At 45.2% G+C, this 27,190-nt stretch overlaps 1 long non-coding RNA gene across 2 annotated transcripts; it reads right to left on the bottom strand.

Annotated features, from left to right (window-relative positions):
• Positions 1–26: 26 nt before the first annotated feature.
• LOC136381298 (uncharacterized) lies at positions 27–27,190 on the bottom strand. 2 transcript variants are annotated; one of them, XR_010747047.1, is made up of 5 exons: positions 27,093–27,177; positions 25,228–25,302; positions 13,557–13,638; positions 7,691–7,765; positions 27–2,679 (listed from the first exon to the last, which is right to left on the bottom strand). It is a non-coding gene; the product is annotated as an uncharacterized lncRNA (long non-coding RNA). The 2 variants fall into 2 exon arrangements; XR_010747046.1 differs by lacking the exon at positions 25,228–25,302 and having other exon boundaries at positions 28–2,679; positions 27,093–27,190.

Raw genomic sequence — 27,190 nt, 5'->3', positions numbered from 1 at the left:
GCCACTTGGCCCATGCAGGTTCGTATTTGATTTGGGCAGGTTGTAATGAATCAATGGAGCCAAGAATGGTGAGCCATTTTCCTTTATTCTAGATCTGTACCAGCCAATGAGTAGAAACAAACACACGAGGCACCAAAACCCACTCACATGTTCCTCAGGTTCCACAACCAGGAGAATCTTTCCGGTTTTCCTAGAATCACAGGCCCACTGGTCTTAGCCACCTCCTTTCCCCATCTGCAGGCCTCCATTTTGGCTGCCTCCACCCCACTCCAAACACAAGGCCTCTCTCCCCTGGAACAACGTGGTCTCCTCCTCCTGTTCTAAAATGGCCTCCTAGCTCCTCCTTTTAAAACCTTTGGGTGTGAAAGCCCCTCCTCCAGCACATATTAGCATAACCAAGCCTCTTCCCAAGCATGCAGGTAATTAACTGTATCAGCTGGCAATGGCCATTCACGTGGGCAGTGCCATCTTTAACAATCAAAGTGAGCAAAACCAAACAACACAAATTTTACAACTTACTTGCCCAACAAATAGCTAATCAAAATGTGGTATATACATAAAATGGAATATTATTCAATCTAAAAAGGAGGGAAATTTTGTCACATACTACAACATGGGTGAAACTGGAGGACATTGTGCTAAGTGAAATAAGCCAGTCACAAAAAAGCAAATACTGTATGATGCACATTTATCTTTAGATATAAAGGTATCCAAAGTATAGTTGTCCTTTTCTTATTCATGTTTCACTTTCTGCAGTTTCAGTTACATGTGGTCAACCATGGTCCAAAAATATTAAATGAAAAATTCCTGAAATAATTCATAAAGTTTAAATTGTGTGCCATTCTGAGTAACATGACGAAATCTCATGCAGTCCCATTCCATCCCACCTAGGTCAGGAATCATCCTTTTGTCTAGAGCAGTGGTAGTCAACCTGGTCCCTACCAGCTTTCATGGTGGGCGGTAGCGGAGCACCAAAGTATAAATAAAAAGATAGATTTAACCAAAGTAAGTTGTTTTATAAAGATTTATTCTGCAAAACTTAGCGAAAATCCGACATAAAGTACTTGGTAAGTAATTATTATATGTTTTAACTTGCTGTGACTCTGCTTTATAAATTTTATAAAGTAGTTACTTCCCTACTTTATAAATCACCATTACTGTGGAACCAGTGGGTGGTTAGAAAATTTTACTACTAACAGAGATACAAAAGTGGGCGGTAGGTATAAAAAGGTTGACTCCCTGGTCTAGAGTCTCCACACTGTAAATGCTACCAGATTGGCTGTCATGGTATCACAGTGCTTGTGTTCAAGTAACCCTTACAGTTAGGTCAGTATCAGCCTAATTTTACATTACAGTGTCTACGTCATTCACTTCATTCCATCTCATCATGTGGACACTGTATCATCTCACATCATCACAAGAAGAAGAGTGAGTAAAATAGAGTAAGATATTTTGGGCTTGGGCCTGAAGGGGCTGGGGGGATGATAAACCCACCAGGGCTGGATGCGTTAGTGGGAGGTGAAAATTGAAATAAGAGGGCACCAGAGGGGAAATGACAATGCAAAGGCAGAGATTAGGACTCCTACAATTGTCTTTGTTCCTATTCTTTGAGAGCTTTTGTTTTTACAGGTCATATGTTTTGCTTTACAAAGAGCTTTAGAAAATCCCATTAAAGGGCTGTACCATGAAATTTATATGTGAAGGCCAGTAGCCTCATGAATTAGAGTGGGAAGGCTGCTGGCAGAGAGCCCCACTGCTCAATCCCAGCGGCACATGTCACATACAAAGGCCACATCTCTGAGCAGGAGCTGAGAGCTTCTTCCTGAAGAAGAGCTGACTGCCCACGGTGAGGACTGTGGTTTCAGAGTTAGAGAATGGAGCCCCGTTCCCTGTTTGGTTGCTGACTCCATCTGTGAGCCTTGGTGACTCACTTCCCTCTGTCGGCCTCTGTTTTCTCTTTTGTGGAATAAAGAACTTTTTTCCACCTGCTTTTGCAGAAGACAGAGCAGCTGAAGAGCCCTGGCCGGGTAGATCAGTTGGTTAGAGCATTGTTCTGATACAACAAATCAATGCTTCTCTCTCTCTCTCTCTCTCTCTCTCTCTCTCTTCCTCTCTCCAAAATTAAATAATAATAATTTAAAAAGAAAGAAGTGGCTAATGAAGAAAATTTACCTCAGGCACCTTTAAGCAAAGGGGTAGGATCTGGGCTGAAGCAAAGCCCAGGACGCCTAAGGATACGGGGCCAGGTTCAACACACCGTGCTCTTGACATCAAAAATCTGCAGAGAGGATGTAAGTATTAAACAAAGTCAACAAATGTTGCTCCAGAGAGCCTGGGTTCTGGGAATATAAACAGGGAATGCTGACCAAAATTCCAGGTCTTCGAGTTTCCCTCATGGAGTCATGAGTCTCATGCAAGGGGTGAATCACCATACCCAGGACCCGTCTTAGAGAACTAAACCACTGAATAAGGGCCTCAGCAAAGGAAGGGGCTAGAGAGGAAGCCTTGATTCAATTAGCTTGGGGATTGTAGCTAAAATATAAGCTGTTCCCCTAAGTCTTGATAAGAGACCAAGGAATAATTTCATCCAAGTCTCTGGATGCTGGTCTGGTTCTGAGGTCAGCAGCAGGTCAAAGCAATAAAGTTGGTCCCCATGGAGTCAGCACAGTTGTCTCTGGTCTGGAAAAATACATGGAAAAAGGAGCTCAGAAGTTTGTAAATCTAAAGAAATTGAATTTGTATTTGTATTCTTTACAGAATCTGTATTACTTTTTAGTCCAATTCTCCATAAACAAAAGGTAGAAAGAAGGCTCTTTAGAGTCTGAGGGCCCAGAGAGCCCAGGAGAAAGCAGCATGTGGTCCGCTGAGCAGCGGAGGTGGTTTCTCTGTCATGAGGAATGCCAGTCCTCAGAGCAAGGGAGGAGCAGGCCCTGGAAACCTAGGGCAGCTGGACTGTAGAACCCTGAGATCTCACATACCACTTCAAACCCATTAGGATGGCTATTATAAAATAACTGGAAATAACAAGTATTAGTGTGGACGTGGAGAAATTGGAACCCTATCCATTGCTTGCTGATGAGAATGTAAAATGTTGCATCCACTGTGGAAGACAGTTTGGCAAATCCTCAAAAGTTAAATAGAACCAATACATGATTGAGCAGTTCCACTCCTAGGTATACACCCAAAACAACTGAAAGCAGAGACTCAAATAGATACTTGTACACCCATGTGCATAACAGCATTAATCACAATTGCCAAAAGGTAAAACAACCTAATTGGCCATTGACAGATGAATAGGTAAACAAAGTATGACATATGCATGCAATGGAATATTATTCAGCCTTAAAAAGGAATGAAATTTTGATACATGCTCCAATATGAATGGACCTTGAAAACATTGTGTTTAGTGAAATAAACCAGACAGAAAAGGTTACATATTGTGATCTTTATATGATTCCATTTATATGAGGTAGCTAAAATAGGCAAATTAATTCAGGCAGAAAGTAGAATAGAGATTACCAAGTGTTGAGGAGGAGGGGTTGGGGATTTATTGGGTTTTTTTGTTTGTTTTTGGTTTTTTTTTTAAAGGTTTTGTTTATTGATTTTTAGAGGGGGAGGGAGGAGTGGGAAGCACCAACTCGCAATTGCTTCTCGTATGTGCCTTGACTGGGCGAGCCCAAGGTCTTGAACTGGCGACCTTAGCATCCCAGGTCAACACCTTATCCACTGCACCACCACAGGTCAGGCAGGGGATTTATTGTTTAATGGATACAGAGTTTCTGTTTGGAATGATGAAGTTCTGGAAATAAATAATGGTGATGATTACATAGCAATGTGAATGGATTTAATACCGCTGAACTGTACACTTAAAATAGTTTAAAAAGTAAATTTTATACTGTGTGTATTTTACCATAATAAATAAATAAATAATTTATAAAATGGTTAAAATGGTAAATGTTATGTATATTTTACCAGGAAATAATTGTCGAAAAAGGGGGGGCAGGTAGAAATCCCATAACACAGGATCTACTAGGCACTGAGAATGAGACTTGGAAACAAAGGACAGGAGAAGGTGGCAGCAAAGATATTCAAAGTCATGAGCTGAGATGGGGAAGGGGGCTGGGATGGAGACAGAGGAACCTATCTAGGAAGGAAAAGATAGTGTGAGAGTCAGAGGTGAAAGACAAGAGAAGTTAAGACTAAAATAGAGCCCTGTTAGGGAATAGGACTAAATATGGAGAAAGAAATGAAGATTGGTAGGTCTTATTTTTAAAATGAGTCTAAAGTCTGGATCTTGCCTGACTGATGGTGGCACAGTGGATAAAGCGTCAACCTGGAACAGTGAGGACCCAATTGAAACTCTGAGGTCACTAGCTTGAGTGCAGGCTCACCAGCTTGAGCATAGGGTTGCCAGCTTGAGCGGGGGATAACTGACACAATCCCAAAGTCATTGGCTTGAGCCCAAAGGTCGCTGGCTTGAAACCCAAGGTCACTGGCTTAAGCAAGGGTTCATTGGCTTGACTTGAGCTCCTGGGTCAAGGCACGTAGGAGAAGCAATCACTGAACAACTAAAGAGACACAACTACAACTTATTGCTTCTCTCTCCTTCCTCTACCACCCCTCAAAAATCAATAAAACTTTAAAGATTACTTTAAAAAATGAGTCTAAAGTCTGGAATGAGACAGAATAGGCCGAGGAAAATATAAAATTAAATAAAAATAAATAAAATGAATCTAGAGTCGGGATCTTGCCTGACTGGTGGTGGCACAGAGGATAAAGTGCTGACCTGGAACACTGAGGGCACCAGTTCAAAAACCTGGACTTGCCTCCTCAAGACGCATACAAGATGCAACTATGACGAGTTGATGTTTTTCACTCCTCTCCGCCTTCTTTCTCACTTTCTCTCTCTTGGTCTCTCTTCTCTCTAAAGTCAATAAAAAGCCTGACCTGTGGTGGTACAGTGGATAGAGTGTCGGCCTGGAACGCTGAGGTCACCAGTTCGAAACCCTGGGCTTGTCTGGTCAAGCTCAGGTGGGAGTTGATGCTTCCTGCTCCTCCCCCTTCTCTCCTTTTTGCTTTCTCTCTCTCTCCTCCTCTCTCTCTAAAAATGAATAAATAAAATCTAAAATATATATATATATATATATTTTTTTTTTTGTATTTTTCTGAAGTTGGAAACGGGAGAGACAGTCAGACAGACTCCCGCATGCGCCCAACCGGGATCCACCCGGCATGCCCACCAGGGGGCGACGTTCTGCCCACCAGGGGGTGATGCTCTGCCCCTCCAGGGCATCACTCTGTTGCGACCAGAGCCACTCTAGCACCTGGGGCGGAGGCCAAGGAGCCATCCCCAGTGCCCGGGCCATCTTTGCTCCAATGGAGCCTTGGCTGCGGGAGGGGAAGAGAGAGACAGAGAGGAAGGAGAGGGGGAGGGGTGGAGAAGCAGATGGGCGTTTCTCCTGTGTGCCCTGGCTGGGAATCGAACTCAGGACTTCTGCACGCCAGGCCAATGCTCTACCACTGAGCCAACTGGCCAGGGCTAAAATATATATTTTTTAAAGAAAAGAAAAAGTCACATATAACTGCCAAATTTAAAAATAAATAATTAAATAAATGAAGTCTGGATCTTTCTTTGGCAGGCACATGGGTTTCCATGTTTAATTGCCACAAAGCTTGTGGTGGGTGCTTCCAGAACCTTTGTCCACTCCTCAGTGGTCAGCTGGCAGTTGCTCCCTGAGGCTTCCTGTCTCCTTTTAGAGCTGAGAGACACCACAGTGAGTCAGTCCTACCAAGGCTTGACTCATTTTTGACCCAGTTTTGGTAATCAAGCACAATACTCTGGAATTTGGCACTACAGCTCAAAAGGTATGGTGGGAACATGCAAGACCCAGGCTCCTAGCTGTTTCCTGTCACCATCCCATTTCTTGGTAAAGGTTCAAGTGAACTGCATTTAAAGTCAGAGAGACTTGGGTTCAAATACTGACTTGTCTCTTACAAGTTGTGTGACCTTGGGCAAGTTATTTAAATGCCAAGCCATGGTTTCCTCATTTGTAAAATGGGGCTACATGAGCCCTGGCCGGTTGGCTCAGTAGTAGAGCATTGGCCTGGAGTGCAGGAGTCCCGGGTTCGATTCCCGGCCAGGGCACACAGGAGAAGTGCCCATCTGCTTCTCCACCCCTCCCCCTCTCCTTCCTCGCTGTCTCTCTCTTCCCCTCCTGCAGCAGAGGCTCTATTGGAGCAAAGTTTGCCCGGGCACTGAGGATGGCTCTGTGACCTTTGCCTCAGGCACTAGAATAGCTCTGGTTGCAACAGAGCAACGCCCCAGATGGGCAGAGCATCGCCCCCTGGTGGGCATGCCAGGTGGATCCCGGTCGGGTGCATGCGGGAGTCTGTCTGACTACCTCCCCGTTTCCAACTTCAGAAAAAAAAAAAAGAAAAAAAAAAAAGGAAAAAAAAAATTTACCCTTTAATCCTAAAAAAATAAAATAAAATGGGGCTACAGAGCTCTGTAGCCTTGTGGGAGGAGGGGTTAGATGAGATAATGTATGAAATACCTCTTAGCATTTTTGTTTATCACAAAGAAATGGCCCAGTAAGGAAAGGCTATTATTATCACCACTGTTATTAGTATCCTGAAAGCTTTGATTATCTAGGATCACTTTGCCACAAAGACAATGGAGACCTAAATCTGTAGCTTCATAACACAGACTCCTGTAGTCCTGGACTTTTAGAGCAGCAAGATCTAAATCTGATCTGGACTCCCCAATTTACTAGCTGTGTAAGCTTGAGCATTAAAAATTTTTATTTGTTTGTTGGTTTTAGTAAGAAAGAAAGGGAGAGAGAGAAAGAGACAGAAACATCACTCTGTTCCTGTATGTGCCCTGACCAGGACTGATCCCACAACCTCTGTGCTTCCAGACGAAGCTCTGACCAACAAGCTAGATGGCCAGGGCCAGTTGGAGCATTTTTTGCATTGAGTCTCAGTTCTCTCATTTGTAAAATGAGGGTGATTACATAGGGTTGTAAATGTCAAATAAAATAATATATATAAAACATTTATAAATAACAACACCAATAACAAAAGTATAAACGTATAATGTACTCAGGATCAAGAGTATGGATGTATCTGGGCCAAAGTTAAGGCCAAGGTGGGAATCAAGGCTGGGATTAGCACCAGGGTTGAAAAGCAAGTGGGATCAAGATCAGAATTGGCATTGGGGGTAAAGCAAAGTTTTGGGCTAGGCAAAGGAGGGAGTCATGTACAGGGTCATGGGAAGGGGTTGGGTGGGTTCCTGGTTTGGGCTAGGAATCCAAGTGGACAGGGTGCCCTGTCTGAGCAGTGCTGTGCAATGACTCACAATGTGATGACTGTGCTGCCTGGCATGAGGCTCTAATCCAGAGACCTTGCTTTGAGGGAAAGTAGAATGTAAGACTTAACAAATCCTGAGAGGCCTGTAGGAGTGCAGGCCTTTAGGGAGACTATCCAATTGCAGCAGTTCAGCTACCTCATTTCCTTCATTCTCCCCCTAGCTGGTAGGTAACTAAGCCACATTAATATCAGCCTATCTCCAATTGCATCCTGTAAAGCACTGCTTCTCACAGCTCTCCTAATCATCCCTCCTCCATCAACTATTCATCACCCATCATTTATCATCATCCATTCAACAAAGGTTTATTGAGTCCGTACTTACTATGTGCTAGGAAGAACTTTGCTAGCCCCTGAGGATCCGGCAATGATGGAGGCAGGCATGTTGTCTGTCTTCAATCTAGAAGGTGAGACAGACAATACAGTAGATTTGTGTGTATTTGTGGGGGTGGTAGTAAATTCTAAAATCAGTTCAGAGGCAAAGATTGCAAAATTATTCTTGAAAATCTCTTCACTCACCAGGACCTTGGCATTTAGAAGTACAAAAGCCAGGAAGTAACATTCATTTTTTCTTTGTACTTTGGGAGTAATCCTGGGACAGTAGATGTCAAGATCTGGCTTTTAATGGTGGAAAGTGACTTTAAATAAAGGAATTTATTTGTTTCTTGCAGTTTTAGCTGAGTGTGCATAGTTGGGTTTGCACTAAATTGACTGTATTAATGATGGGAGTCCAGTATAAATACAAATTGCACGAATATGTTTCTTTTCTTTCTTTTATTTTGTGTGAGAGAGAGAGCGACAGAGAGAGGGACAGACAGACAGGAAGGGAGAGAGGTAAGAAGCATCAATTCTTCATTGAGGCACTTTAGCTCTTCATTGATTGCTTCTCATATGTGCCTTGACGGGGGTTGGGGGGCTACAGCAGAGTGAGTGACCCCTTGCTCAAGCCAGTGACCTTTGGGCTCAAGCCAGTGACTATGGGGTCGTGTCTATGATCCCATGCTCAGGCCAGCAACCTTGTGCTCAAGCTGGTGAGCCCATGCTCAGGCCCGATGAGCCTGAGCTCAATCTGGGGACCTTAGGGTTGTGAACCTCAGTCCTCTGTGTTCCAGGCCAACACTCTATCCACTGTGCCACTGCCCAGTCAGGCTAAACCAGTATGTTTCTAATTATTATAAATACGTTAAGGAGAAATACAATGTACTATGAAAACAGACAGTGAAAGGACATAACCTAGTAAGGGGTAAAAGAGAAAATGCTATGAAAGGCTTCACTGAGGAGGTGACATTTAAACTGAGCCCTAAAGAGTGACTTCAGTGCATCTCAGAAACTAAAAGCCAATCAGGTTGAAGATGTTGAAGAGATAACAAAGGGCCTCCCAAGTCAGTCCCCAAAATGCCCATTCCACATATTCTGATGCCTTGTGTATAACAACATGGAGGTAAGGTAGTCTGAGACTCGGGGAATTAAATAATTCAGAGTACAGAGCTAGAGAAACAGAAATAATCAGTCAACATGTTTTGGAATCACTGGGCTAGCTGCCCTGTAGGATGCAAAGAAGAATAAAAAATAAGTTATTGGAAACAGAGACAGTAAAATTCATAACGGCTCTGGCCAGTTGGCTCAGCAGTAGAGTATCAGCGCAGCCGTGTGGAAGTCCCAGGTTTGATTCCCAGTCAGGGTACACAGGAGAAGCAACCATCTGCTTCTCCACTCCTCCCCCTCCCCTCGTCCCCTTCCGCAGCCATGGTCGAGCAAGGTGGTGTGGATGCTCCATGACCTCACCTCAGGGAGCTAAAATAGATTGGTTGCCAAGCAACAGGGCAGTGGTTCCAGATGGGCAGAGCATCCCCTGGTAGGGAACTTGCTGAGTGGATCCCGATCCAAGCACATGTGGGAGTCTTTCTCTGCTTCCCCATCTCTCACTTAATAAAAAAAAAATTCATAGCAATGGTGGAATAGCCTATGCATAGACATAAATCAAGGGTTACAAACGCAAAGGCTAAACAGGCAATGCAGGCTGAGTGCAGGACAATAGGGAGGAGTAGGGACTATGGCACACAGGAGAGCTCTTATCTTGTTTAAAGGGGCAACTGCTATTCAACTAATTGTTAACAAATGGCAAATGAGGACCAGTCTGCTAGATCTTCCATATTATAGCAGATGCTGTCAGTTCCAGCTTCCTCTGGCTTCTGGAGCCTACTTTTACCCACTGTACAGCATGCTAGATATTCCCCAGGAATTACCACCACCATTACCCCTCCTCTCCCACATTGTAGGAACTCCCAATCAATGACAATTTGGTGGATAAATATGCCAATGCCTTTGCCTTTCAGTGAGATAATTTTGAAACACGTGTTCTTCCCTGTTTCCCCAAGATCCTCAGGAGAATTAAGTTCCAGATGCCTATATAGTAACTTTCTTGCCAAATTACTCTTCTTTTTTTTTAATTGATATTTCAGAGAGAGGTTAAGGGAGGGAGAGAGAGAAGGGACATAATTTGTTGTTCCACTTACATATGCATTCATCGGCTAAGTCTTGTAGGTACCCTGACCAGGGATTGAACACACAACCTTGTTGTGTCGGGATGATGCTCTACCCAACTGAGCTACCTGGCCAGGGCTTGACAACTTACCCTTATTGGTCTCCTTCCTCTCCTTCCCTGCCTACTTCCCAACCTGAGTTTCTTAGGTTCATCTACCAAATAAACTACTTGCAGCTAAAGCTTGTCTCAGGGTCTGCTTCTGGGAGAAACATACCTAAGGACAAAAGATGTTTAAAAATATTTGAAATCTAGATTTCTTTTTATGTTAAAACTTCCCAGTTAAGCCTGACCTGTGGTGGCGCAGTGGATAAAGCGTCGACCTGGAAATGCTGAGGTCGCCGGTTCGAAACCCTGGGCTTGCCTGGTCAAGGCACGTATGGGAGTTGATGCTTCCAGTTCCTCCCCCCTTCTCTCTCTCTGTCTCTCTCCCTCTCTCTCTCTCTCCTCTCTAAAAATGAATAAATTAAAATAAATAAATAAAACTTCCCAGTTAAAATGGTGCATGTCAACAGAAACAGGCTGGAAGGCTGGATTTGGTCAACAAACCATCAGTATATTTGATAGGTGATATAAATTAAGACTTCATCTGTCTTTCTTATAGCAATCAGCCAGGAATGGGACACATTTGCTAAAGAAAAATATTTTTTAAAGATTTGGATGAGAAAATTCTAAAGGTGGAGACTCGTGCTGCATGAAAATGACAGCTTATAATACAGAGAATTAGCCCTCACAAGGTAGCTCAGTCGGCTGGAGCGTCATCTCAATGCTCCCAGATTACAGGTTCAATCTCCAGTCGGGGCACATACAAGAATCAACCAATGAATGCATAAATAAGTGGAACAACAAGTCAATGTTTCTTTCTCTCTCTCTCAAATCAATAAAAATAAAAACCAGAGAATTAGACAGCAGCTGAGCAATGATGAATGCTCAGGTAGAATGGCAGCTCCTACTCATGGCTCACTGCCCCAAGCCTCCTCCTTTGAATCTAGCCTTGGCAGCCACCACTCCCACCAGGGTAAGTCACATCGGGAAGTCTCAGAACCAGGCAGGCCCAGCAGCTGCCCAGACCAAACTGGTTCTGCAGCAACAGTGACAAGTCAGGACCTGCTGACTGCAGGGTCCTCAGAATCAGACTTTCCTGGTTTCCAGTCCACAATTCCCCCTGGTGCCATGAAATAGCTACTGTCCTGCATGATCTTAGCCCAGCTTGCCTGACTTTGGTGCAAAGAAAGATCCTAAGAGTGTGGGTTTGAGGAGCTTGTAGGGGAAACTTTGGGTCCCCTCCCACACCTCTAGCCAAGCCAGTTTCCTAGGTAGTCATCAAATCCAGCCACCAAAGTGCTGACAGGCGGCACCGTCATCCTGGTGCTGCAGAGAGGAAGACATGTCAGGCCCTGGAGGAGAGAGGGCTGCACCTGGCTAGGACGCCCGGACAGGCCCACAGGTGACCGGCAGCACCATATTCCCCAAGCTCTCTCCAGCAGTGTTTGCAGAGTCTGTACTATTTTAGGTTCCTTTGTCATCACTGCAGGCAAACTGGCCTGGAGGAGTCTGATTAGAAGGGAAAGAACCAGTTTAACAGAACTGGAATGATGGGAATTGCTTCCCTGAGTTGGCACCACAGCGCCAGGCAGAAGGGCCTGATGTCAATGCTTCTGAGACTCAGGACTGAGTTAGATTCCAGCAGTGGCTTCAGAGCAACTTGTCAGACAAAAGAGACAAAGAGGAGGACTTTAAGGTTCAGAGGTTAGCAGCTATAATTCTTGTCTCAGAAATAATGACACTAATACCTTATAATAAATGCACTGTATAGTATATAAGATCCCTTCAGAGACATGATCTCATTTGATCCTTCCCGCAGTCCTATCAGGCAGGCTTATATTATTCTTCCCACCTAAAATATATGGAGTCTCAGCCTGACCAGGTGGTGGCGCAGTGGATGGAGCATTGGACTGGGATGCAGAGGACCCAGGTTTGAGACCCTGAGGTCGCCAGCTTGAGCCCAAGGTCGCTGGCTTGAGCAAGGGGTTACTCAGCCTGCTGAAGGCCCACGGTCAAGGCACATATGAGAAAGCAATCAATGAACAACTAAGGTGTTGCAATGAAAAACTAATGATTGATGTTTCTCATCTCTTCATTCCTGTTTGTCTGTCCCTATCTATCCCTCTCTCTGACTCTCACTCTGTCTCTGTAAAATAAAATAAAATAAAATAAAATATATGGAGTTTCAGATACACCAAAGTAAGTGACTTGCCCAAGGTCACGATCTTAGGAGAGTGGCAATGGCAGAACCTGAATCAATCACAGACAGGGGTTTGGAAACCTAGACTTGCATAGAAGTCTTCCTTGGTAGAGGGGAACTCAGGGAGAGAGGGGGAGCCTTGGCCTCCTGGTGGCTGCCGGAAACGTGGACTTCGTGGGTCAGTGGTGGAGAAGTGGCCCCACCCACAGACTCACAATGGGCAATCACAGCGGGCAACCAGGGCAGCTTCATCTCCTCTCTTAGTTGGTGGGTGCAAAGGGTTTTTCTGTTCCCCTCATACCGCCCCCTGAGTCAGCTCCCTGGCACTGCCCTGGCATGTCCTGGGCCCCACGCCCAGGCATGAAGAGATGCTGGCAGATTGCCCGGGGAATGCTGCTGTCTTAACTCAGGCCAAGTCCTACTTAAGACCCCTTTCTCAGAGGCAGCCGAACAATGGCTGCATTGGGAGCTGTGACTTGTGAGCACAGGTACGTCTCCCTTATTCCTATGCTTCCTGGCATAGGTGGCACTGGGCACATGCCTTTACCTCAGGGCTGCAACCCAGGAGGGAATGCAGGGACCAAATACATTTTATAGACTGGCTGAGCCAGGCTCTCACCCTAGAGCCCCGCTTGGGTTTCTGGTCACATTCAAATAGCGGGGAGGGAGTTGCTTTTGGACAGAAAAGGAGGAAAGAGAGCCAAGACTCCAGCCTGAAGCTACCTCAGCTGTTTCTGGGGCTCTGACTCAGAAGCTGCTTCTCAGGAATGTTGAGCACATGGGCCTGTGAGCCCCGTGTCCAGGCACAGTGGGACGAACAGCTGGGCATGAGGGAAGTCTTACCTCCCCTCTTGTTTCTGACAATGCCTCTTCTAGAGAAACCCCACCAAGGGGCAGATCAGAGGTTTACCCTGGAAGGCCCCGCTCACCTCCTCCAGGAAGGAAGCTCTCTCAGAACACCTCAGCCCCCGATCCACCCTAGCAATGACTGTCTCTGCAGCGACCCACGTGCACTTATCAAATGCTGCATTTCGTGGCTATCTCTCTAGTTATCTCCCCAACTCTATCATAGCCTCCTTGACCTCATGCTTCTGGATAAAAAAGAGTGCCTTGAACATAAGATTTGATAACTGTATTGATTGATCGATAATCTGAGAAAAAGGTGAGAAGTAAAAACAGTGAAAAAACCAGCAGTGTGGGTCACATCCCAAAATCTAGGGGATCTGCTCCCTTTCCCAAGCAAAGCCCCCAAATCACTTGGAGAAAAGAAAGCAGAAATGCTTCGGCGAGGCGCCTGGCACTTCCTTGCCACCAGCACACCCCCCCCCAACCCTAGATGCCAGCAGGGGGCTCTGCAGTGATTCTCCAAATGTGGGTAAATTTCTCTTTTTTTTTGCCTCTCACCTTTATTTCATTTCTCTAAAGCAGGTAGGATAATTTCACATGGGATAATCTTCAGTGAAATGAGATCCAAGGAGAACAAACCCTGGAACAGAAATCATGTCAGCAGCTTATCACATAATATGATAATTTGGGATTTAATTATCTGTGCACTTCCTTAGAGCATGATCTGGGAGGGCAAGAACAGAGTCTTGTTTTGTCCAGTGAGCTAGTCCTAGAGTTTAACACACCACATGGTACACTGCAGGTGCTCAGTAGGGTGCTCCAGGCACATTTGATTTGGCTATTGAGGGGCATGTGGAACCTGCCTGTACACCCCTGCTATTTAGCTACCATGAGCAACTTTTATTCTGGAGCTAATTCATCCCAGGTCCAGGAAGCTGGTGATCTATTGGAAGAAACAAGTTACTAGATACGATAAGCTCTCCCCCTGGGGCCTTGGGTTCTAGGACAAGACTTGGTGTTGGACATGACTCCTGGGGTAGGGTCAGCTAAGTAATCCACAACCCTGTTGGCTCTCTAAAACCAGACCTACTGCGGCCTCTAGTGGACAAGTAGAATCACTGCCTTTTTTGGGTGGAGGTCCTGCTTCCTCACCTCTTTGCCTCAGGGATCTCCAGGATCTCCATCCTTGGGCCCAGGTTCTAGAGGGCACCATTAACAAGATAATGGACCACACAGAACAACAGACCAGACATCCAACATATCACTCCATTAAAAAGCACCCATTATGGCCTGAACTGTGGTGGCGCAGTGGATAAAGAGTCGACCTGGAACGCTGAGGTCGCCGGTTCAAAACCCTAGGCTTGCCTGGTCAAGGCACATATGGGAGTTGATGCTTCCTGCTCCTCCCTCCCCCTTCTCTCTCTCTTTCTCACTCACTCTATCTCCTCTCTAAAAATTAATAAAAGAAAAATTTTTTAAAAAGCACCCATTATGTACAGTACATAGTGCTTTGATGAAAACTGTGAGGAGAGGGGAAAGGGATATAAAAGTAAGACAAAGGCTCTGCCCTTAAGAAACCTATGATCTAATTGAGAAAGCAAAATGGCATTTTTAAAAAAATTAAACAACCAACATGTCATTAGCCACCAAACATTTCAAGAGGTGAGGTCAGTGGAATCCACATAACCTCTCTGTGCCTCAGTTTCCTCATTGTAGAATGGGGCTTATAATATTTACCTTGCAGAGTTATACGAACATTAAAGTAAGATAATGGAGACAAAATATTTCATTTTTGTTGTTGTTTTTCAGGTGATCTATGTTCATCATTTAAAAATTCATAGAACATATTTAAGGGAGGAAAAAACACTACACTAATACTACTATTAAAGATAAGTATTGTTGGTTGATCCAACAATGTACATGTTGAGTATGTCTGCAGGAGGAAGGGCATTCTGGGAGCGGTACGAAGTCACAGACCGACTAGAATTGCAGAGAATCTAGAAAGTCATACATGAGCATTCATCTTTAACTCTGAAGGAAACAACATCTCAGCAAAGATGTGACCTACTAAAAACGATATTAGTTTTTGCAGCTTTCTGCCCATATGTTCACCTTAGCAGAGGGGCATTCCCTGACCATCCCATATTAAATAGCACCTCAATCTCATTTTCCTGTTTTAATTTTCTTCACAGTATTTATCACCACCTCACATATTAAATATTTGTTTATTTATTGTTTGTCTCTCTCAACAGAAGGTAGCTTCTTGAGGGCAGGAACAGCATCTATTTCTGTCCATTGCTCTTCCCTCAGCGCTAAGACAGTGCCCTGAAAAGAGTAGGTGTTCTATTAAGAAAGAAGAAGAGAGAAGAAGGGAGGGAGAAAATGAAGAAAGGAAGAAAGGAAGGAAGGAAAGAAGGAAGGAAGGAAGGAAGGAAGGAAGGAAGGAAGGAAGGAAGGAAGGAAGGAAGGAAAAGGGAAGGGAAGGGAAGGGAAGGAAAGGAAAGGAAAGGAAAGGAAAGGAAAGGAAAGGAAAGGAAAGGAAAGGAAAGAAGGGAGAGAGGGAGGGAAGGAGGGAGGGAGGGAAGGAAGGAAGGAAGGAAGGAAAGAAAGGGGGGAGGGAGAGAGAGAGGGAAATGTAAATGGAGTTGGCAAAGTTAGAAGAGCTGCTGCAGTAACTCTGGAGAGTAAGGTAGGCCTAGTCGGGAATTGTGGGATGGAAATGAAAAAAACGGAATGAATGCAAAGACATTTAAAGGAGAACATATACTGGTGTTGGTTCCTAATGATACACAAGATGATAATAACAAGTACCATTTATTTAGTCAGTCATTGAGCCATTCACCTATAAATGTTATCTTTAAATTATAACAGCCCAGCCTGACCAGGAGGTGGCACAGTGGATAGAGTGTCAGACTGGGATGCGGAGGACCCAGGTTCAAAACCCCAAGGTCACCAGCTTGAGTGCAGACTCATCTGGTTTGAGCAAAGCTCACCAGCTTAGACCCAAGGTTGCTGGCTTGAGCAAGGGGTTACTCAGTCTACTGAAGGCCCACGGTCAAGGCACATATGAGAAAGCAATCAATGAACAACTAAGGTGTTGCAACGAAAAACTAATGATTGATACTTCTCATCTCTCTCCGTTCCTGTCTGTCCCTATCTATCCCTCTCTCTGACTCTCTGTCTCTGTAAATAAATAAATAAATAAATAAATAAATAAATAAAATAAAATAAAATAAAAATTGTAACAGCCCAATAGTGAAAATTAAGACATATTTATTTTACCACTGAAGAACATGACACTTAGGGAGTTTAAGTAACTTGCCCAAGGTCACACAACTAGTAAGTGGCAGAATTCAAACCTGGCTCTGCCCCCTAAGTGAAATAAGGGGTGAGTCAAAGTTGACTCCAAGATTCTGAACCAGGTCATTGGCAGGATAATCATGTCACTGTCAGAGCCAAAGGAACTGGAGAAGAAAACTAGTTAACAGTGGCTTGGGGAATACTTAAAATAATTAGTATTTATTGAGCCCTTACTACTCAAGGCACTGTTTTACTCTTCTTATGTACTAATACTGGTAACTTACTTTTCATAAAACTTTGTGAGATGAATATTATCATTATTCTTATTTTGCAGATGAGAAAACTGAGGCACAGAAAGTTATAAAATTTGCCAAATCCCACAGTTAGTAAGAGGCAGAACCAGGATTGGCTTCAATGTTCTGAACCACCATGTTATACTGCTCAATTTGATTAATTTGGATTTGGATCATGTTGAATTTGAGGGAACAACAGGGCATTCAATGGAAATATCTGGTAAGTAATATCTTTAGTTCAGGTCTGGGATCTAAGAGCCTTTGGACTTGCTCTGGAAACCGAAATGTTGGACATTGGTCCTTCTTGAGGCCGATCTCTTCTGGGCCTATAAGCCCACCCAAGCCAGAAACTATTTACATCTGGATGGTCCCCAGCTTTATGTCCTGTCTCTCCCCTCTCCATGCCCTCCCGCAGAACCTCTCATCACCCAGTTTTCCAAACACCTGCCAAGGCCTCGCTATTTCAGGGGACCTGATTCACATTCTCTCCACCAGCTATGCCTTACTTTACCACTACTTCCATCACCAACATCCTTCCTTTCCCCTCTTCCATCTTCTTCATGAAGTCTTTTCCGATTGTCCTTCCTTTAGAGTTCCCACAGTGCTTTGCTTTTACCTTCCATGAATTTATTGAGTGCTGTGGAGGAGAAAGAAGCTTTCCTCTACCCTCAAGGTTCAATCTGCCGATCTAGTAATTACATTTTTAAAAAGACAGTAACAAGAGAAAGTGACCAAATTTAATTACATACATACATTTGGGAACCCCACATACATGAGTCAGAGATCCCAACCACATACAGAAAATTAAAATAAGGTACACAGGGCATTCTGAGCTAAGGATGAAGTAAGGTGACTTGGAGCTTCATAGGGTCATTGCAGGAAACAATGTTCAGAAATTCAGTAATTAGAAACTAGCTCTACCCTATAGATATGTAAAAAAAAAAAAAAGTTATTCTGATCATCTCTTATCATGGCAAGGCCCTAATTCAAGTTCTTCTACGTAGTTAAGGAGTAGGGGCAGAAGTTTCTCTTGAGCCTGCAGGATCTCAGTTGCCTTTAGCTCAAAATAACCCACTTCCACAGAGTCTCTTTTGGGGTGACCCATTCTGAATCCTTACAGTACCTACTACACCCCAAGCACTTAGATAACGAGGATACCAGCATGAACATAAACAGACACAGTAAAGTGCTTTGAAGAAGTGGTGGATGGAACTTTCAGGACTATTATTGTAAGGATTTGATCTTGTCAAGATGCCAGGTAGGGTTACAATGAGAAAGTGACATCTGAACAGAGAATTGGAGGACAGGCAGAGGGGAAGGAAGCATGATTCAAGCAGCCATTTGTACAAAGATCCAGGAGTTGTGTACCTACAAATCTTTTGTCTTGCAGCATTGTTTGATTTTCATGCTTATCTTCTTGCCCCTAGTGAGTAAAACTCCTTTAAGACACAGCCCCGCCTGACCAGGTGGTGACGCAGTGGATAGAGCGTCAGACTGGGATGCGGAGGACCCAGGTTCGAGACCCCCAAGGTCACCAGCTTGAGCAAGAGGTTACTCGGTCTGCTGTAGCCCACGGTCAAGGCACATAAGAGAAAGCAATCAATGAACAACTAAGGTGTCGCAGCAAAAAAACTAATGATTGATGCTTCTCATCTCTTTCCATTCCTGCCTGTCTATCCCTCCCTCTGACTCTCTCTCTGTCTCTGTAAAAAAAAAAAAAAAAAAAAAAAGACACAGAGCCCCTGCAGCTCTGACAAGTCATCTGAGCCCACCTCCACTACCCTTCCTTTTTTTAATTTTTAATTATTTTTAATTATTTTTTAAATTTATTCATTTTAGAGAAGAGAGACAGAGAGAGATAGAGAAGGGGAAGCATCAACTCCCATATGTGGCTTGGCCCGACAAGCCCAGGGTTTTGAACTGGCAATTTCAGCATTCCAGGTCCACGCTTGATCCACTGCGCCACCACAGGTCAGGCTCCACTACCCTTCCTTTAAAAAATGTATTTATTGATTTGAGAGAGAGAGAGAAACATCAATCTGTTCCTGTGTGTGCCCTGACCAGGGATTGAACCCACAACTTTGGTATGTTGGGACGATGCACTAACCAAACAACCTATCCGGCCATGGTCCCACTATTCTTCTTTGTGATAGCCATTTCCAGCTCCAGGCCTAGGTTTATGTCTTCCCTGGATAAAAGTATCTTCAGGAATGGAGCTGAGGTTTCGGGTCTCATGCCTCTGTAAGCATGAGGCAGCCTGCCCTTGTGGACTCCCTTTGACCTCTAGAATTTGGAAAGAGCACTAGGGTGGTTATGCCAGGACAATGGGGTTTACTAAGGCCTCTGGGTCCTGTTTTCCTACTGCTTCCCACCTTGTCCACTCATTTCTGCAGTACCAGCCTTCTTTCCACCCTTTAATATACTGTTCGTTTTCATCTCAGGCCCTTGCTGCTGTTTTTTCCACCAGGACTGCTTCTATCCCAGATCTTCAAATGACTACTTCCTCATCATCATTAAATCTCTCTTAAAAGTCACTTTCTGAGAGCAGCTCTGTTTCAGAACTTCACGACATTGTCTATTCCCTCCTCCTCCCTTGCTCCTTATCCCATTGCTTTATTTTATTTTCTCTGTGGAACTTTCTTCATTCTAAAATGACCTCTTTCTAGGTTCATTGCCTGCTTACAAGAATGTCAGTTCTGAGAGCAGGAGTTCTGTTGGATTGTTCTCTTCTGTGTCCCAAGTGACTGCAACAAAGGAGTTGCTCAATAAAAAAAATGAAATAAATGAATGTCACCTCTGAGTGCCCGATTCAGGACTGGGACTAGATTGGGATAAATCCACATTGGGTTTAAGATTCCAATATACGCCCTGTCCAGGTAGCTCAGTTGATTAGAGTATGGTCCTAATATGCCCAGGTTGCCGGTTTGATCACCAGAGAGGGGACATACAAGAATCAACCAACGGCCCTGGCTGGTTGGCTCAGTGGTAGAGCGTCGACCTGGCGTGCAGGTGTCCCGGGTTCGATTCCCGGCCAGGGCACACAGGAGAAGCGCCCATCTGCTTCTCCACCCCTCCCCCTCTCCTTCCTTTCTGTCTCTCTTCCCCTCCCGCAGCCAAGGCTCCGTTGGAGCAAAGTTGGCCTGGGCGCTGAGGATGGCTCTGTGGCCTCTGCCTCAGGCGCTAGAATGGCTCTGGTTGCAACAGAGCGACGCCCCAGATGTGCAGAGCATCGCCTCCTGGTGGGTGTGCTGGGTGGATCCCGGTTGGGTGCATGCGGGAGTCTGTCTGACTGCCTCCCTGTTTCCAACTTCAGAAAAATACAAAAATAAAATAGAATAAAATCAACCAACGAATTTATAAATAAGTGGAACAACAAATTTGTGTTTCTCTCTCTCTCCCCCCCACCCCTCTCCAATCAATCAATTAAAATTTCTTTTTAAGATTCCAATCTAGCCTGACCTATGGTAGCACAGTGGATAAAGTGTCGACATAGAATGCCGAGGTCCCCAGTTTGAAACCCTGGGCTTGCCTGGTCACTGTGCTTATGGGAGATGATGCTTCCTGCTCCTCCTCCTCTCTCTCTCTCTCTCTCTCTCTCTCTCTCTCTTTCTCTCTCTTTAAAATTAATAAATAAAGTCTTTAAAATATATTTTAAAAAAAAGACTCCAATCTAGATCCCACTGATGGTAGGATCACATCTGAATTGAACCTCTATGCCATTTACAACCCCCTTATCTCTTTTTTTTTTTTAAGACTTTATTCATTTTAGAGAGGAGAGGGGGTGGGTGGATGGGGAGGAGCAGGAAGCATCAACTCCCATATGTGCCTTGACCAGGCAAGCCCAGGGTTTTGAACCGGCGACCTCAGCGTTCCAGGTCGACGTTTTATCCACTGCTCCACCACAGGTTAGTCCCCCTTATCTCTTTATATTCACTTCCAATCAATCAATCATCCCAGCTCTACCACATACATATTAGCTATTTGACTTTAGACAACCCTTCTAAACTTCAGTTTCTTCTTCTGTGAAATGAGGCTGAGGTTCCTACACTCATGGTGGTGAGGGTTAAATGGAACAGCTTATGTAAAATGCTTAGTGTCTGTGCCTTGCATATAACAAGCTCTCCCTAAATTTTAGCTACAGTTGTGGTGGGGTTTTTTTTTAAGATTTTATTTATTCATTTTAGAGAGGAGAGAGAGAGAGAGAGAGAGAGAGAAGGAGGAGCAAGAAGCATCAATTCCCATATGTGCCTTGACCAGGCAAGCCCCAGGTTTTGAACCGGCGACGTCAGTGTTCCAGGTGGACACTCCGTTTACTGCACCACCACAGGCCAGGCTGCGTTCATTTATACAGTAGAGATCTACAATGCCTAAAGAAATTACCAGGTTGCGAGAGAAGTTCCAATTGTGCAGTCTTTAAATCTGGGGCTTTGTGTAGAGCTCGGAGGCGGCCATGGCGGGCCCGCAGCGCCGACGCCCCCGGCCTGTGCGGAGGCCGCACCTCGCCTGGCCGGCTGCCCGCGCCGAGTACAGTGGTGGTTTTAATTATCTTCATCACATCTCTCTTTTTCCTTCATATTTTTGCTTTCCCTTTGCTCCCTGGCAGCACCCTGTGCACCTCAAGTCTGCCCACCAGGGGGCCCCACACACTGCTCTTCCTGCCCCACACTGGTCTTTTCTGCTTGTGCAGGCAGCCAGCCTATCACCTCCGTATCTCCCCTGTTCCTCTGATGACAGTTCTGTCACCTCTCCACCAGTGCTCCATCTTCATCCCAAATATCTTGGCCTCTTGCCCCCAATTCCTCATTCAATCCATAAATATTTACTGAGCACCTACTATATGCCAGGTTTCATGCTAGGTGTTGAGGATACAAGAAGAAAGATCAGGTGCCTATCTGTCTTTACGAAACGCAGTCAAAAGGTCATTGGTGGAGAGGGTCAGAGGCAGAGGGAGCCCTGATCTGGACTGGAGGGAGAGTAGGAAGGCAGGAATCAGATTGCCCTTTGGAACCAGCCTTCTAGCTGAAAAATGGGAGTTCCTCATATTATGTACTCCTACATATCACCTCAAATTCCAAAAAATTTAAGTTCCATGAGGGACTAACCCTTCCAAGCAAACTAAACAAGTCAAACACCTCAGTTCTTCACACCATATGCTTCAGCCCTGTGGTTCTTAATTCTTTTTTTTCAGCTCTTAGACACAGAAGGGATGGGTCAACACTCCCACTAAGGACAATGGCTCGTTTGGGAGTACTTCTCACTGGGGATGGGGCATACCAACTTTTCTGTGCATGATTGTGCTTTGATGTGTCTTCCAGGGAATAGAGGGGCATCCCTCACCTTCTCCTAAGTTTGGGAATTGCTTATTTAAATATTTTCATTAGTCTTTCCCTCTCTTTTCTATTCCCATTATAACATTGTCTCACTAGTTTCAAATGCCTCAGCACAAATAATTATCTCAGAGTTTTTGGAGAGAGGCCATGCCCTTATCACCCCTAATTCTCCAAAATTAGTCATAGAATTTCAGAGTTGGAGGGAACCTCAGAAGCCACTGGTCCAATGAGTTTCAAATTTCTCTCAGGGACTTTTTTTTGCCATGGACTCTTTCCTTCAACAAAATCTTATGTGGAACCCCAACAGCTATGTTGAGCAGCTGCTGAGGCATGGCCATATAACCCGCAGGGCTGTGTAAACTGTGGATTCATGGGCCCAAGATTGAATTCTCTTCAAATTTATTTTACAACATCCCCTAACTATTCATTTTATTTTCTTTTTAGATTTTATTTACTGATTTTTAGAGAAGATTGAGAGAAAGGAGGAAGAAGCTGGAAGCATTAACTCATAGTCATTGCTTCCTGTATGTGCCTTGACCAGTCAAGCCCAGGGATTCAAACCAGCGACCTCAGCGTTGCAGGTCGACGCTTTATTCAGTGCACCACCACAGGCCAGGTAGCAGGCAACTATTCTTTCTTTCCAAGAGTGTCAGCTCCCTTGCATTTATTTTTTTTTTTAATTTTTAAAAAGATTTTATTTATTGATGTTAGAGAGAGGAAAAGGAGGAGGAGGCAAGAGAGAGAGAGAGAAAGAAGTATCAACTCATAGTTGCTTCACTTTAGTTGCACATTGATTGAGCCTTGTATATGCCTTGACCAGGCAAGACCAAGGTTTTGAACAAGTGACCTCGGTGTTCCAAGCTGATGCTCTGTCTGCTCTGCTTGCTACCACAGGTCAGTCAGCCCCATTGCATTTAAATACCTCACTTTCAACTGCCCCATTTTCCTCAGGTGTGAAGAATAAGTACCTTAAAAAAAAAAGAATAAGTACCTTTATGCTTCTAAGTTGCATTCCAAAATTAGGGAGGGAAGCTTCTCTCTTTCAGGGGACAGTCCCATGGTGTAATTTTCAAAGCCTTCAAAGAGAAGGATCAGTGGAATGATGGAGAATCCCACCCAGCGGTGCCCTCTGGTGATTGTCAGGGCCTCTATTTCCTCTGTAACTCCCTGTTCCCTGCTCTGTGGGTACGGCCTGAGTGCTGGTGCTGCCCAGAGGACAGATGCAACCGGAACAGCAGAACAGCGCAGCTCCTGGACCCCATGACGTTGCCATAGATACTGGTGCGCAGGAAGCTAGTGAACTCATTATTTGAATGTATCTTCCCTCTAATTGCTGTGGGGTAGCTGGAGGTTGTGTGGGTGCTACAGCAATGGGGACCAAGGAGGGTGTGTATTTGTGTGTGCACACAAAGGTGTGTATAGACCTCAAATTGCCACTGCGGCCACATCAGAGTTTGAGCTATTGAGAGAGATAGTGAGGGAGGGAAGGAGAAGTGAAGTAGACCTAGAAAGGAAAAGGGAGAGAATAACTTGAGTTTCCTCCTAATTGTATAAATTCTGATTTTCCATTTTGTCTGGATATCTTACAAACAGGCAGTGTCAAGCACATAGTAGGCAGTTGATGAATTTTGTTGAAAGGAGGCTTCACTTAATTAGTACTGAGGCATCCCTGAGGCTTCATCCCAATACTTTTCTCATTACTCTACCTTTTACCTAGAAACAATACAAAATGCTTTATATGGTTAGCCTAAAATACCTAGCACAGAGCCTCCGCTGGGAAGATATCCTTCTCACAGTGGGCACGTGAGAAATGTTAGGGATGTAGTCCTGTTTTACGCTATCCCCTGCGAGACCCCAGGGGACTCCATGGCAGCTTTGAGTCGGTGCTTGTGCTTGATCTGACCTCTATCTTCTCACTCCATCTTATGATAATGAATATAAAGATTCAGCATTTGGCCCTGGCCAGTTGGCTCAGTGATAGAGCATTGGCCCGGTGTGTGAAAGTCCTGGGTTTGATTCCTGGCCAGGGCACACAGGAGAGACAACCATCTGCTTCTCCACCCCTCCACCTCTCCTTTCTCTCTGTCTCTCTCTTCCCCTCCCGCAGCCAAGGCTCCATTGGAGCAAAGTTGGCCTGGGCACTGAGGATGGCTCCATGGCCTCTGCCTCAAGCACTAGAATGGCTCCCTCTGCAACGAAGCAATGCCCCAGATGGGCAGAGCACTGCCCCCTAATGGGCTTGCTGGGTGGATCCCAGTCGGGCACATGCAAGAGTCTGTCTCTCTGCCTCCCTGCTTCTCACTTCAGAAAAAAAAAATTAAAATTTCAGCATCTGGCCCTGGCCAGATGCTCATTGGTTAGAGCAGGGGTCCCCAAACTTTTTACACAGGGGGCCAGTTCACTGTCCCTCAGACCGTTGAAGGGCCGGACTATAAAAAAAAAAGACTATGACCAAATCCCTATGAACACTGCACATACCTTATTTTAAAGTAAAAAAACAAAACAGGAACAAATACAATATTTAAAATAAAGAACAAGTAAATTTAAATCAACAAACTGACCAGTATTTCAATGGGAACTATGCTCCTCTCACTGACCACCAATGAAAGAGGTGCCCCTTCCAGAAGTGCGGCGGGGGCCGGATAAATGGCCTCAGGGGGGCCGTAGTTTGGGGACCCCTGGGTTAGTTAGAGCATCATCCTGATATGCAAAGGTTGCTGGTTTGATCTGGTCAGGGCACATACAGAAACAGATCAATGTTTCTCTTTTTCTCTCTCCCCCCTTTCTCTCTCTCTCAAAAATCAGTAAATAGCCTGACCTGTGGTGGTGCAGTGGATAAAGCGTCGACCTAGAAATGCTGAGGTTGCTGGTTCAAAACCCTGGGCTTGCCTGGCCAAGGCACATATGGGAGTTGATGCTTCCAGCTCCTCCCCCTTCTCTCTCTCTCTCTCTCCTTCTCTGTCTCTCCCTCTCCTCTCTAAAATGAATAAATAAAAAAATTTAAAAAAAAAGAAAAAAAATCAGTAAATAAATTTTTAAAAAGAAAAAGTATTTTTTAATTAATTAATTTATTTTTACAGGGACAGAGAGAGAGTCAGAGAAAAGGATAGACAGACAGGAACGGAGAGAGATGAGAAGCATCAATCATCAGTTTCTCGTTGTGACACCTTAGTTGTTCACTGATTGCTTTCTCATATGTGCCTTGACTGCGGGCCTTCAGCAGACTGAGTAACCTCTTGCTCAAGCCAGAGACCTTGAGTCCAAGCTGGCAAGCTTTTTGCTCAAGCCAGATGAGCCCACACTCACGCTGGCGACCTCGGGGTCTCGAACCTGGGTCCTTCCACACATCCCAGTCCGACGCTCTATCCACTGCGCCACTGCCTGGCCAGGCAAAAAAGAAAAATATTTTAAAAAGATGTTGCAGTGTCTGGAGGTCAGGAATCAAGTTGCCTTGAGGGCTTGGGAAGGGCACATTGATAATTAACTCCTGTGCAGCCCGTATTTCTGGAGTGCAGGTTAGCCAGCACTCTGCCTTTAAGGTGAATGACAGAAATTCAAGACTTACTGTCATTCCCATGTATACAATCTCACCATCCCATTCTGGGACTTGGAACCCAGGCTCTCACCCCACTGCTTTGAGATAGGAAGTGGCCTTACTCTTCAGCGCCTTACTTCCTGTTGCCCTTGGGAGGGGTGGGGCATGGTGTTCTGTCACCTCAACCCTTTCCTTCTTGGCACATTCTGCCCTCCTCCCAGGCAACCTGTTAATGTTTTCCTCTCCTATTCACTTAATCGCCCCCACTGGGCAGTCTGGTTCTTAGACTAGCTCCCAGGGTCTTTGGGTTAAGAATAGGAGGGGATCTTTGCCCCACCCACCCCCTTGGAAGGATGGCCTGGGAGGCTGCGAGCCTCTCACCTGCCTTCTCCAGCAAGCCAGCCTGCTGACAATGGAGGCCTGATTCCCAGTGGGCGTCCTGCTGTAATCAAGACTGAGCTGCACCAGTTGGCTGAGCTCCATCCTTCCCCATTGGGGCTGGTCCCTGACTTGGGAATATAGAGGTCTGGGCAGGTCAGGAACCTACCCAGCCTGTTTCTCTTCTACTGAGACAGTTATAAGCCTGGGTCCTACCACCTTCTGACACTGGGGGTAGAGGAAGGGATGGTAATGGCCCCTGCCAGGGTCCCTAGGAGTTTATTCCACAAATATGTACTGAGGGTCTGGGACTGAGTATATATACATAGAGTGGTGAACAAAGTTGGCAGAGACCCTGCCCTACTGAAGTCCACAATTTATTGGGGAGGCAAATATTAAACAAATAATTACAGCTAGCACTGTTCCTGTTAGGTGCCAGGGCCTATTATAAATGCTTTATGTGACTTAGCTCATGATCCCATAAGGTAGATACTGTACTATTATTCTTCCCAGTTTTCAGATAATGTAACTGAAGTTCAGAAAGATTAAGTGATTTGCCCAACATCACACAGCTGGTGAGTTACCCAGAAATCATAGCCAGGCAGTCTGACCCCAGTGACCAGAGTTCACTCTTTAGACAACTTTGCTCTAGCTCTACTGCCTCTCATGCAGTAAACATATCATTACAAAATGTGATGAGCGCCATGAAATTAAAATACAGGGTGGCCTGCAAGAAAACGGGGTATTTTTTCCTTCCTCCCGCTTGCTCTTCTGGCCCACACAGCAAACAACCTTTTCTAATTGTTTCTACTTCACCCCTTTCATTACTGACCTGAGAGAGAACTTCTCTCATCTTTCAGGTTGGCGTGCAGGAAGGCAGAGTTCCAGGCCCGGGCCTGGTCTCCCTGAACAAACTGTGCCTGAAGGGTTTTATCTAATAACGGCCCTGATGCTTACTTACACAAGTCTAGACTGTCAGCTTTCCGAGGGAAGGAAGGCTGCTGAGAACTGCCTCTGCACAGGTTGGGGGCGCCTCCCGGGTGTGCAGTCTGACACGGGATTTTTGACCTTTAACACTCTCACACGTCGCTGTGAACTGGGCTGGGGGTTAGGACCTGTGTGAGGGGCTCGCTAGAGAACTCAGTGGTCCAGATCCCTATACACTCCCAACACACACACACACACACACACACACACACGCATTCACATTCCGAGACCTTGCCGGATTTGCCCCGGGATAAGCCCAATGGTCGCAAACCTTTCAGTCCCCTCCAGGTGGCCGGGTGCTGGGACCCCTTCCTATCTGCTCCCGGGCGCTGCTGGCCCCAACTCCCGAGGCTCCGAGGCGGGGCGGGG

This window comes from Saccopteryx leptura, chromosome 9 (genome assembly GCF_036850995.1).
Source record: "Saccopteryx leptura isolate mSacLep1 chromosome 9, mSacLep1_pri_phased_curated, whole genome shotgun sequence".
Taxonomy (NCBI): domain Eukaryota; kingdom Metazoa; phylum Chordata; class Mammalia; order Chiroptera; family Emballonuridae; genus Saccopteryx; species Saccopteryx leptura.
The sequence above is the reverse complement of the archived record's forward strand: the minus strand, read 5'-3'. Positions and strand labels throughout refer to the sequence as shown.